This window comes from Bufo gargarizans, chromosome 5, assembly GCF_014858855.1.
Source record: "Bufo gargarizans isolate SCDJY-AF-19 chromosome 5, ASM1485885v1, whole genome shotgun sequence".
NCBI lineage: Eukaryota > Metazoa > Chordata > Amphibia > Anura > Bufonidae > Bufo > Bufo gargarizans.
In genome coordinates, this window is record NC_058084.1 from 396547820 (window position 1) to 396560870 (window position 13051).

At 44.0% G+C, this 13051-nt stretch overlaps 1 pseudogene; it reads left to right on the forward strand.

The window, feature by feature from the left end:
- The window catches only part of LOC122939475, a 200068-nt pseudogene that overhangs the window by 112486 nt on the left and 74531 nt on the right, over positions 1-13051 (forward strand).

Sequence of the window (13051 nt, forward strand, 5' to 3'; positions counted from 1 at the left end):
GGGTGTCATTTTACATATACCCATGCTGGGTGAGAGAAATATCTTGGTCAAATGCCAACTTTGTATAAAAAAATGGGAAAAGTTGTCTTTTGCCAAGATATTTCTCTCACCCAGCATGGGTATATGTAAAATGACACCCCAAAACACATTCCCCAACTTCTCCTGAGTACGGCGATACCAGATGTGTGACACTTTTTTGATGCCAAGGTGGGCAAAGGGGCACATATTCCAAAGTGCACCTTTCAGATTTCACCGGTCATTTTTTACAGATTTTGATTGCAAAGTACTTCTCACACATATGGGCCCCTAAATTGCCAGGGCAGTATAACTACGCCACAAGTGACCCCATTTTGGAAAGAAGACACCCCAAGGTATTCCGTGAGGGGCATGGTGAGTTCCTAGAATTTTTTATTTTTTTGTCGTAAGTTAGTGGAATATGAGACTTTGTAAGGAAAAAAGAAAAAAAAAGAAAAATCATCATTTTCCGCTAACTTGTGACAAAAAATAAAAAATTCGAGGAACTCGCCGTGCCCCTCACGGAATACCTTGGGGTGTCTTCTTTCCAAAATGGGGTCACTTGTGGCGTAGTTATACTGCCCTGGCAATTTAGGGGCCCAAATGTGTAAGAAGTACCTTGCAATCAAAATGTGTAAAAAATGGCCTGCGAAATCCGAAAGGTGCACTTTGGAATATGTGCCCTTTTGCCCACCTTGGCTGCAAAAAAGTGTCACACATGTGGTATCGTCGTACTCAGGAGAAGTTGGGCAATGTGTTTTGGGGTGTCATTTTACATATACCCATGCTGGGTGAGAGAAATATCTTGGCAAAAGACAACTTTTCCCATTTTTTTATACAAAGTTGGCATTTGACCAAGATATTTTTCTCACCCAGCATGGGTATATGTAAAATGACACCCCAAAACACATTCCCCAACTTCTCCTGAGTACGGCACATGTGTGACACTTTTTTGCAGCCTAGATGCATAAAGGGGCCCAAATTCCTTTTAGGAGGGCATTTTTAGACATTTGGATCCCAGACTTCTTCTCACACTTTCGGGCCCCTAAAAAGCCAGGGCAGTATAAATACCCCACATGTGACCCCACTTTGGAAATAAGACACCCCAAGGTATTCAATGAGGGGCATGGCGAGTTCCTCAAATTTTTTATTTTTTTTGCATAAGTTAGCGGATATTGATTTTTTTTTGTTTTTTTCTCACAAAGTCTCACTTTCCGCTAACTTAGGACAAAAATTTCAATCTTTCATGGACTCAATATGCCCCTCACGGAATACCTTGGGGTGTCTTCTTTCCAAAATGGGGTCACATGTGGGGTATTTATACTGCCCTGGCTTTTTAGGGGCCCTAAAGCGTGAGAAGAAGTCTGGAATATAAATGTCTAAAAATTTTTACGCATTTGGATTCCGTGAGGGGTATGTGAGATTTTATTTTTTGACACAAGTTAGTGGAATATGAGACTTTGTAAGAAAAAACAAAAACAAAAACAAACAAAAAATTTCCGCTAACTTGTGCCAAAAAAAATGTCTGAATGGAGCCTTACAGGGGGGGTGATCAATGACAGGGGGGGTGATCAATGACAGGGGGGGTGATCAATGACAGGGGGGTGATCACCCATATAGACTCCCTGATCACCCCCCTGTCATTGATCACCCCCCTGTAAGGCTCCATTCAGACGTCCGTATAATTTTTACGGATCCATGGATCGGATCCGCAAAACACATGCGGACGTCTGAATGGAGCCTTACAGGGGGGTTATCAATGACAGGGGGTGATCAGGGTGATCACCCCCCTGTCACTGATCACCCCCCCTGTAAGGCTCCATTCAGACGTCCGCATGATTTTTACGGATCCATGGATACATGGATCGGAGCCACAAAACACATGCGGACGTCTGAATGGAGCCTTACAGGGGGGTTATCAATGACAGGGGGTGATCAGGGTGATCACCCCCCTGTCACTGATCACCCCCCCTGTAAGGCTCCATTCAGACGTCCGCATGATTTTTACGGATCCATGGATACATGGATCGGATCCACAAAACACATGCGGACGTCTGAATGGAGCCTTACAGGGGGGTTATCAATGACAGGGGGTGATCAGGGTGATCACCCCCCTGTCACTGATCACCCCCCCTGTAAGGCTCCATTCAGACGTCCGCATGATTTTTACGGATCCATGGATAGGATCCACAAAACACATGCGGACGTCTGAATGGAGCCTTACAGGGGGGTTATCAATGACAGGGGGTGATCAGGGTGATCACCCCCCTGTCACTGATCACCCCCCCTGTAAGGCTCCATTCAGACGTCCGCATGATTTTTACGGATCCATGGATACATGGATCGGATCCACAAAACACATGCGGACGTCTGAATGGAGCCTTACAGGGGGGTGATCAATGACAGGGGGGTGATCAGGGAGTGTATATGGGTGATCACCCGCCTGTCATTGATCACCCCCTGTAAGGCTCCATTCAGACGTCCGCATGTGTTTTGCGGATCCGATCCATGTATCCATGGATCCGTAAAAATCATGCGGACATCTGAATGGAGCCTTACAGGGGGGTGATCAATGACAGGGGGGTGATCAATGACAGGGGGTGATCAGGGAGTGTATATGGGTGATCACCCGCCTGTCATTGATCACCCCCCTGTAAGGCTCCATTCAGACGTCTGTATGCTTTTTGCGGATCCGATCCATGTATCCGTGGATCCGTAAAAATCATACGGACGTCTGAACGGAGCCTGACAGGGGGGTGATCAATGACAGGGCGGTGATCAATGACAGGGGGGTGATCAGGGAGTTTATATGGGGTGATCATGGGTGATCAGGGGTTTATAAGGGGTTAATAAGTGACGGGGGGGGTGTAGTGTAGTGTGGTGTTTGGTGCGACTGTACTGAGCTACCTGAGTCCTCTGGTGGTCGATCCTAACAAAAGGGACCACCAGAGGACCAGGTAGGAGGTATATTAGACGCTGTTATGAAAACAGCGTCTAATATACCTGTTAGGGGTTAAAAAATTCGGATCTCCAGCCTGCCAGCGAGCGATCGCCGCTGGCAGGCTGGAGATCCACTCGCTTACCTTCCGTTCTTGTGAGCGCGCGCGCCTGTGTGCGCGCGTTCACAGGAAATCTCGGCTCTCGCGGGAGGACGCGTATATGCGTCCACCCAGAAGAGCAGGACCGCCGGCAGGACGCAATCCTGCGTACGGCGGTCCTGAGGTGGTTAACAGTGCTGATCGCGAATATTCTAATCGCAAATTTTGATTGCGAATATTGGCAATTCAAAAATATGCAAAGATGTAGAATATTGTGCTATATATTCGTAATCATAAATATTCTAGAACCTCAGTTCCTGCTTGTGGGCCAATGAGAAGGCTGCAATATCTTTGTCAGAGCTTAGTAACATCCCTATCAACCAATAGGAAAGTTGCCTACCCCTTACTATATAAGAACCTCCCCAGCAGCCATTTTCTGCTGATTTTTGCAGTTGTGAGAGAGAGCAGTGTCATTACTGAGCTCTGTGCTTTGCTGTGTCATTTACATTGCTGAATCAATTACATTAGATAGTTAGATTAGATAGTTAGTTAGCTTATATATATAATACAGATAGTTAGTGGGAGATAGTCAGTGTAGGTTATATCCTGATATAGTGTAGATGATTCCAGTGCAGGGTGTTAGGTAGTGTGATAGGAATTACTGTTTCTCTGCCGTCCATACATACAAGCTACAGACATAGGGCCAGATTTATCACGACTCTGACAGCTCACTCCACTTTAACATATGGCTAAAGTCAGTTTTAGCCAAGTCAGATTTATGATCGGCCCTTTAAGACTGTAATAAATGTGGTTTGACGGTAGCAGTTTATCCGTCAGTAAGCAGCTTTAAAAAAGTCGCACATCTTTATGAAAAAGTCGCACATTTTTATGAAAAAGTCGCATGTTCTATTAAAAAGTCTCATAAGATAAGCATGGTCCTCACTGGAGTGAAATTGCGACTTTTTTGCGACTTTTTAAATAGTCCCAATAGTAAATCTGTCTAGAAATTAATTTACATAAGAAAACGCACCCACTTTCAGAAAACTGGCGAGCATAGTGCAGAGCAGAAAAAAGTTGCAAATTTTTGCTCAGTTTAAGCGATTGCGCAAAAATTTGCGAATTTTTCACTCCATTATTCTGACTTGAGCTAATGATAAATCCGGCCCATAGTGCTGTGATGTCACAACAATACTTGTGCACCAATCAGTAATATCTACTCAGACCTGATAGAATGTGAAGTTGCATGTATTGCGCCAAAACTATGCGCATCATTAGTGCCAATTTCTGCAATCGTGAATAAATTGGAGCAGAGTGCTGTAATGTAAAATTACTTACAGTGATCAGGAGTCATGAAAGTTGCTGCCAACCATTTTCTCCAGTCTCAGGAAACTTCTAGCAGCTTGAAAAATGTAACAAAAGTGAGCGACGCCTGTATTTCGTGTGCAATATGCGCATATTACATTGCCGATTTTAACAATCAAGAACATAATGACTGTAGATCACGAATTTGCAAATTTATGGTGAATATTAGGCCAAAAAAAATCACAAAATATCACAAATTAGAATATTGCCTATGCTTCTCCATCACTATTTGCAATTTTTTTTTTCTATAAACACTTTTTTCGCTAATCTTTAGATATCAACAGAAGTTGTTGAAAATATCAGGACAGTAGTGTCATTGACCAAAGAAGATGTTTTTTATGAAAAATATAATGCCAGCTTAACAGGATCATACAGGTAAGTCATACAATGTGTGTTGACTTTACTGTGCCGCCATTGAATACTATCATTATATAGCAGTCATACAAAATCCTTTCTGATGTACTTGTTTGTTGGTTTGACTTCTGATTATCTGACACAACTACTCCTCTGGATTCATTGCCTATCATTTTGACACTTGTCATCCTTCTTGGTTATTAGAATCAGCTCTGACCCTGACTATGTTTGGATTTGCTTCAAGCTCTGAGATTTATCTCTCATTACCAACGCCTTGCTTGTCTGTTTCTTCTTATACCTATTTGCATCAACCTGGGAATTTTCAGGAGCCACATCATATCCTCCTTGTGGTGGGAAAAGATGAATTTGTGAGGTCTCTTGCACTCTGTTAACCAGAATTGTCAGCGTAAATCCTGACTTTGGAAGTGCAGTTGTTGAACAGGTTATTTTGTATAGTAACACAACAGAAGAACTACTACAGATCAGAAAGGAGTTAATCAAATGCAAGACCTTGAACCAAAAACTTGCATTTCCAAGAAGGCCACCACAGTCTCAGCTCAACTTGCTAGACCATATTTCTGGGAATTGTAGGGAATCTGTAATGCTCCATGAAAGCTATAAATTCTACTTTAAATTTCTGCTGTGTTCATCTGGAACTGATGATCATACGTGGCTGGTCATGTTAATAGCCTACCTCCTGATAAACCTATGCTGATTTGCACCACTCCGAATTGTAAAAGTAAATACAGAGAGCTTGGATTTGGTTTGTATTGTGGATAATCTGGTTATTCACGTCCTGTCTAAGCACCAGTCCAGCTACAGGAAAACACAAACACTTAGGTATTACCTTTTCTTTCTGATAACATACTGCTACCTGTACAACTGTTTTAAAGAGAACATTCTTTGTGGGCTAAGGCATTTATTGACTGCAAAGAACAGCTAATTTCATCTATGCCAAAATTGTATAATTGATAAAGATACCTTTGCTTAGACTGTCTAAGGCTATTAATGTCACTACAGTGGGCAGTACCCTTCTTCCTCAGGATGTGGTTCATTTTGTTGCCCCAGAAGTTTCTAATTTGCTGGGTTATTTACATTTTGAGTCCTTGTGTTTCTTTGCTCTGGAATAATTGTCTGAGACTTGATGTCATGAGTGCTTTGGTTACTGTAATTCTCTAAACTGATTGGCACTCGGATGACATTTCTAAGTAGAACCTTGAGTGTCATGCTGCTTGTCTCTCCTTGCCTTTGAAATCTGTTGCAACATCTATTGTTGAGGTGACAAATCATTTCTGATGTATTTTCTGGAACAATGATAAAAGCTACCTGACAGAAGTTATCATTGACTTATTGATTTTATTGTGGACTCTTGTTTACCTAAGTGCAGAATATGAAATCATTCCGGTCGTCCAGAGAGACAGTTATGATAGTAACCGAGCATGCACAACCTGCTCAAATGGGTCTTGTTCCTCTCTGCAAATATAAATTAATAACCATAAGCCAAATAAGGACTCAGAGCACAACAGGTGAACCTACAAATCCCAGCACACCACCGTTAGCATAAGTTAAAAAAGGTCTATACATTGGTAGTAATGGTCAGCAGTGCCCAATGTCAATGTGCAGGATCAGGATCATAAAAATAAAACAGCCTGCTGTGCTTATTCAGAATACTGACAAGATGAACAGCTTGTATAAAACATGTAGTAAAATAGTAGGAATCATCTCAGGATGGAGCTCACAAGTGTTCAACTTGTTTTGCCTCCCAAGACTTCTTCAGGGGTTTCTTTTCTGAGCTCCAGGCCACATTTTTAACTACAAAAGTGCCAAAATTTCTCCGTAAAAAGTCACTTCACTTACAAACATCACTTAAGAACATCATAAGAATGTATTCACACTTAGTGATGTCCTGAACTATTCACCGGCGAACAGTTCCCGGCAAACATAGCTTGTTCGCGTTCGCCGCGGCGGACGAACATATGCGATGTTCTGTCCACCCCCTATACACCATCATTGAGTAAACTTTGATCCTGTACCTCACAGTCAGCAGACACATTCCAGCCAATCAGTAGCAGACCCTCCCTCCCAGACCCTCCCACACCCTGGACAGCATCCATTTTAGATTCATTCGGAAGCTGCATTCTCAGTGAGAGGAGGGACAGTGCTGCTGCTGCTGCTGATTCAATAAGGAAAGCATTAGCTAGGGCAGTGTTCTGTGTCCACAGACTCATCTGCTGTAAGGACAGCGTCCTGACAGCACCCCAAAAAGAGCTTTTCAGGGCTGGTACATCAGTCTGCTTTTTATATATATATATATATATATATATATATATATATATACAGTATATTGCAGTTGCCTGGCTGCCCGTGTGTGAGAGGCTGCAGGCTCAGTCACAGACAGCACTGTGTGCACACCATTCATACAGGGTGTGACAGAAAATACCTCACAGATAAAAAAATATTATATTTAATATTTTTCAGTGATATAATCACATTTGCAAGCCCGTGTGTGTCAGGCCCACACAGACTGTACTGTGCCCACTGCCCACTGCATGCATAGTACCACTTATCTAAAAAAAATGACAGGCAGAGGCAGGCCTCCCCGCAGGGGCCGTCGTGTTCGTGGTGCTGTGATTTCCACTGGCCCTGGAATAATGCCCAGTGTTCAGAGGCCACGAACCCTGAACCCCAAAAATTCAGAGAAAATAGTTGACTGGCTTACACAGGACACCCAATCTTCAACAGCTTCCGCTAAGAACCTTGACGCACCATCCTCCTCCAGCTCAGCTTTGGTCACCTGCTCTCAAGTTACCACTCTCTCGCCCGCTGCCACCACCACCACTACAACCACAGACACCACAGCCGCTTCACTTGATCCCTCAGAGGAGTTAATTACACATCAGTTGGATGAAATTAGTGATGCGCAACTATTATTGCCAGAGGATGTAGATAACAGGGATATGTCTCAGTCAGGCAGCATTACACACATGGACGTACGGTTTGATGATGATGATGATGTTGTACCCGCTGCTGCTTCCTTTGCTGAGGTGTCAGATACAAGTGAAGTGGTTGATGATGAGGATGTGTCCGTGGATGCCACGTGGGTGCCTGCTCGAAGAGAAGAAGAAGAGGGGGAAAGTTCAGAAGGGGAGACAGAGAGAAGGAAGAGACGAGTTGGAAGCAGGGGAAGGTCGTCGCAAGGAGCTAGTGGCAGAGTCAGACAGCATGTATCAGCAACCGGGGTCAGACAGACAGCACGCCAATCAATGCATTCTGTTGCCACCACAAGAATGCCGTCATTGCAAAGCTCAGCAGTGTGGCATTTTTTGTGTGTGTCTGACTCTGATAACAGCGATGCCATTTGCAACTTGTGCCAGAAGAAACTAAGTCGTGGGAAGTCCAACACCCACCTCGGTACAACTGCTTTGTGAAGGCACATGATCTCACATCACAAACGCCAATGGGATCAACACATGAGTACAAGCAGCACACAAACTCAAAGCCACCATCCTCCTTCTGGTCCAGCATCTTCAGCCACGTCAACCACTGCTGTCCTCATTGCCCCCTCTCAACCACCCGCCACTCTGCCTCTCACCTTCAGCAGTTCCATCTCATCTGCCCACAGTCAGGTGTCTGTAAAGGAAATGTTTGAGCGTAAGAAGACAATGTCACAGAGTCACCCCCTTGCCCGGCATCTGACCGCTGGCTTGACGGAACCCTTAGCCCGCCAGCTTTTACCATACCAGCTGGTGGAGTCTGAGGCCCTCACAAAATTTGTCGCTATTGGGACACCACAGTCGAAGGTAGCCGGACAAATTTTTTTCAACTCTACTCAGTGATTGAAAAGGAAGTCATGGCATCTCTGGCATACAGTGTTGGGGCAAGGGTCCATCTGACCACTGATACCTGGTCTGCAAAGCACGGTCAGGGCAGGTATATCACCTATACTGCGCATTGGGTCAACCTGCTGACGGCTGCCAAGCATGGAATGTGTGGCTCTGCAGCGGAGTTGGTGACACCGCCACGACTTGCAGGCAGGCCTACTGCCACCTCCTCTACTCCTCTTACTCCATCCTCTTCCATAACCTCCTTGGCTGAGTGCTCTTCTGCTGCGGCGTCTGGCTGCACATCAACTGAATCCCCCCCAGCTCCCCAGGCGCTATTCCACATCCCGGATACGACAGTGTCACGCTGTCTTGGGGTTGACTTGCCTGAAAGCAAAGAGCCACACCGGACCAGCACTCCTGTCCGCCCTGAACGCACAGGTGGATCAGTGGCTGACCCCGCACCAACTGGAGATCGGCAAAGTGGTGTGTGACAATGGAAGAAATTTGTTGGCGGCATTGAATTTGGGCAGGTTGTCACATGTGCCGTGCATGGCACATGTGTTGAATCTCATCGTACAACGCTTTGTGTCTAAGTACCCAGGCTTACAGAACGTCCTCAAGCAGGCCAGGAAGGTGTGTGGCCATTTCAGGCGTTCCTACACGGCCATGGCGCACTTTGCAGACATTCAGCGCCGAAACAACATGCCAGTGAGGCGCTTGATTTGCGACAGCCCGACACATTTGAATTCAACACTCCTAATGTTCGACCGCCTGCTCCAACAAGAAAAAAATCGTCAACGACTATTTGTACGACTGGGGTGCTAGGACAGCCTCTGCGGAGCTGGGAATTTTTTTGCCACGTTACTGGACGCTCACGCGCAATGCCTGTAGGCTCATGCGTCCTTTTGAGGAGGTGAAAAACCTAGTCAGTCGCACCGAAGGTACCATCAGCGACCTCATCCCATTTGTTTTCTTCCTGGAGCGTGCCCTGCAAAGAGTGCTGGATCAGGCTGTAAATGAGCGTGAAGAGGAAGAGGAAGAGTTGTGGTCACCATCACCACCAGAAACAGCCTTGTCATCATCGCTTGCCGGACCTGCGGCAACGCTGCAAGTGGAGTATGAGGAAGAGGAGTCAGAGTTGGAATGTGGCTTTGAGGAGGAGGAAGACCAACCACAGCAGGCATCCCAGGGTGCTCGTTGTTGTCACCTAACTGGGACCCGTGGTGTTGTACGTGGCTGGGGGGAAGAACAGACCGTCAATGACATCAGTGAGGAGGAGAAACGGGAAATGAGTAGCTCGGCATCCAACCTTGTGCAAATGGGGTCTTTCATGCTGTCATGTCTGTTGAAGGACCCTCGTATAAAAAGGATGAAGGAGAACGACCTGTACTGGGTGGCCACGCCACTAGACCTCCGGTATAAGCAGAAAGTGGTGGAAATGTTACAAAATTACCGAAAGTCAGAAAGAATGCAGCAGTTCAAAACCAAACTAAAAAATATGTTTAACACAGCTTATAAGGGGGATGTCACAGCACAATGGGAATCTAACAGGGGAAGAGGTGAAAGTAATCCTCCTCCTACCACGACCACGTCGGGAAGGACAGGACGCTTTACAGATGTGTTGTTGATGGAGGACATGCAGAGCTTTTTCAGTCCTACACATCGCCACAGCCCTTCGGGATCCAGCCTTAGAGAACGACTCGACCGACAGGTAGCAGACTACCTCGCCTTAACTGCAGATATCGACACTCTGAGGAGCGATGAACCCCTTGACTACTGGGTGTGCAGGCTTGACCTGTGGCCTGAACTATCCCAGTTTGCGATAGAACTTCTGGCCTGCCCCGCTTCAAGTGTCCTGTCAGAAAGGACCTTCAGTGCAGCAGGAGGCATTGTCACTGACAAAAGAAGTTGCCTCGGTCAACAAAATGTTGATTACCTCACCTTCATTAACCGCTTTAAGTCCGCCCATAGGATATAAACGTCCTATGGGTGGACCTCTATTTCTGAAAGCACGTTTTAAAACGTCCTTTCAGAAATAGCAGCTGCACGCTAATCGTGCAGCTGCTGATCGGGTTGCCCGCTGTCAGTGACAGCAGGGCAACCCGGAGATAAGGCAGGGACAGTGCCCAGGTGTCCCTGCCTTCTAGATCGCTGCAGACACAGCGCTCACCGAGCGCTGTGTCTGCAGAGCAGGAAGCGCTGTGCGCTTCCTGTTCCGGCCCGGCGGTCATGTGACCGCCAGGACCGGAGCGTGCAGGAGCTGTGTGAGGTCTCTCAGAGACCTCGATCAGCCCTGCTATGAGGCTGTACAGCGCCGAATCACGCTGTACAGCCTCTCTGGGGGGTGCATTTCCACTGTAACTGGGGCTACTATGTCAGCCCCAGTTACAGGAGAAATCAACAGTGAAAAAAAAAAAGAAAAAGTGAAGCAAATGTCCCCCAGAGGTCTTGTATGACCTTATGGGGGACGAAAAGTGTAAAAAAAAAATTAAAAAAAATAAAGGGTTGAAAAAAATAAAATAAAAAAAAGTTTCACATGTAAAAAAAAAAGGTCCCCAAGTAAGGAATAAAAAAAAATTAAAAATAGAAAAAATAAAATAAAATAGACATATTTGGTATTGCCACGTCCGTAAAAACCAGCTCTATAAAAATATCACATGAGCTAACCCCTCGGGTGAACACCGTAAAAAAAAAAAAAAAACTGTCAAAACAAGCAATTTTTGTCACCTTGCAGCACAAAAGGTGCAACACCAAGTGATCAAAAATGCGTATGTCCCACAAAATAGTACCAATAAAACCGTCACCTCATCCCGCAAAAAATGAGCCCCTACATAAGAAAATCTCTCAAAAAATAAAAAAACTATAGCGCTTAGAACATGGAGACACTAAAACATCTTTTGTTTGGTTTCAAAAATGCTATTATTGTGTTAAAGTGAAACAAATAAAAAAATGTATACATATTAGGTATTGCCGCGTCCGTAAAAACCAGCTCTATAAAAATATCACATGAGTTAACCCCTCAGATGAACACCGTAAAAAATAAAAAATAAAAACTGTGTCAAAACAAGCAATTTTTGTCACCTTTCATCACAAAAGGTGCAACACCAAGTGATCAAAAACGCGTATGTCCCACAAAATGGTACCAATAAAACCGTCACCTCATCCCGCAAAAAATGAGCCCCTACATAAGAAAATCTCAAAAAATAAAAAAACTATAGCTATCAGAACATGGACACATTAAAACATAATTTTTTTGTTTCAAAAATGCTATTATTGTGTAAAACTTTAATAAATGAGAAAAAGTATACATATTAGGTATCGCCATGTCCGTAACAATCTGCTCTATAAAAATGTCACTTGACTGAACCCCTCAGGTGAACGCTGTCAAAATAAATAAATAGAAACTGTGCTAAAACAACCAATTTTTTGGTCACCTTGCCCCATAAAGTGTTATAATGAATGATCAAAAAATCATATGTACCCAAAAATAGTACTAATAAAACTGGCACCTTATCCCCTAATTTCCAAAATGGGGTCACTTCTTGGGAGTTTCTACTGTAAGGGTGCATCAGGGGGCTTCAAATGGGACATGGCATCTAAAAACCATGTGGAGTTCCTTTTCTTCTGCGCCCTGCCGTGTGCCCATACAGCAGTTTACGACCACATGTGGGGTGTTTCTGTAAACCGCAGAATCTGGGTAATAAATATTGAGTTTTGTTTGGCTGTTAACCATCGATGTGTTAAAGAAAAAATTGGATTAAAATGGAAAATCTGCCCAAAAAGTGAAATTTAAAAATTTGATCTCCATTTTCCTTTAATTCTTGTGGAACGCATAAAGGGTTAACAAAGTTTGTAAAATCAGTTTTAAGTAACTTGAGGGTGTAGTTTCTACAATGGGGTCATTTATGGGGGTATCCACTATGTAGGCCCCACAAAGTGACTTCAGACCTGAACTGGTCCTTATAAAGTGGGTTTTGGCAATTTTCTTAAAAATTTGAAGAATTTCTTCTAAACTTCTAAGCCTTCTAACGTCCTAAAAAAATAAAATGACATTTCCAAAATGATGCCAACATAAAGTAGACATATGGGGAATGTTAAATAATAAATATTTTATGAGGTATCACTTTCTGTTTTAAAAGCAGAGAAATTGAAATTTAGAAAATTGCGAATTTTTAAAATTTTTGGGTAAATTTGGGATGTTTTCATAAATAAAGGTGAAATATTTTGACTCAAATTTATGACGATCATGAAGTACAATGTGTCACGAGAAAACAATCTCTGAATGACTTGGATAAATAAAGGCGTTCCAAAGTTATTACCACATAAAGTGAGATATGTCAGTTTTGCAAAATTAGGCCTGGTCAGGAAGGGGGCAAATGGCCCAGATGGGAAGTGGTTAAGATGAATGATGCATGGATCCCGAAGGGATTGACAGTGGGGGATACGTTTGACTAACAA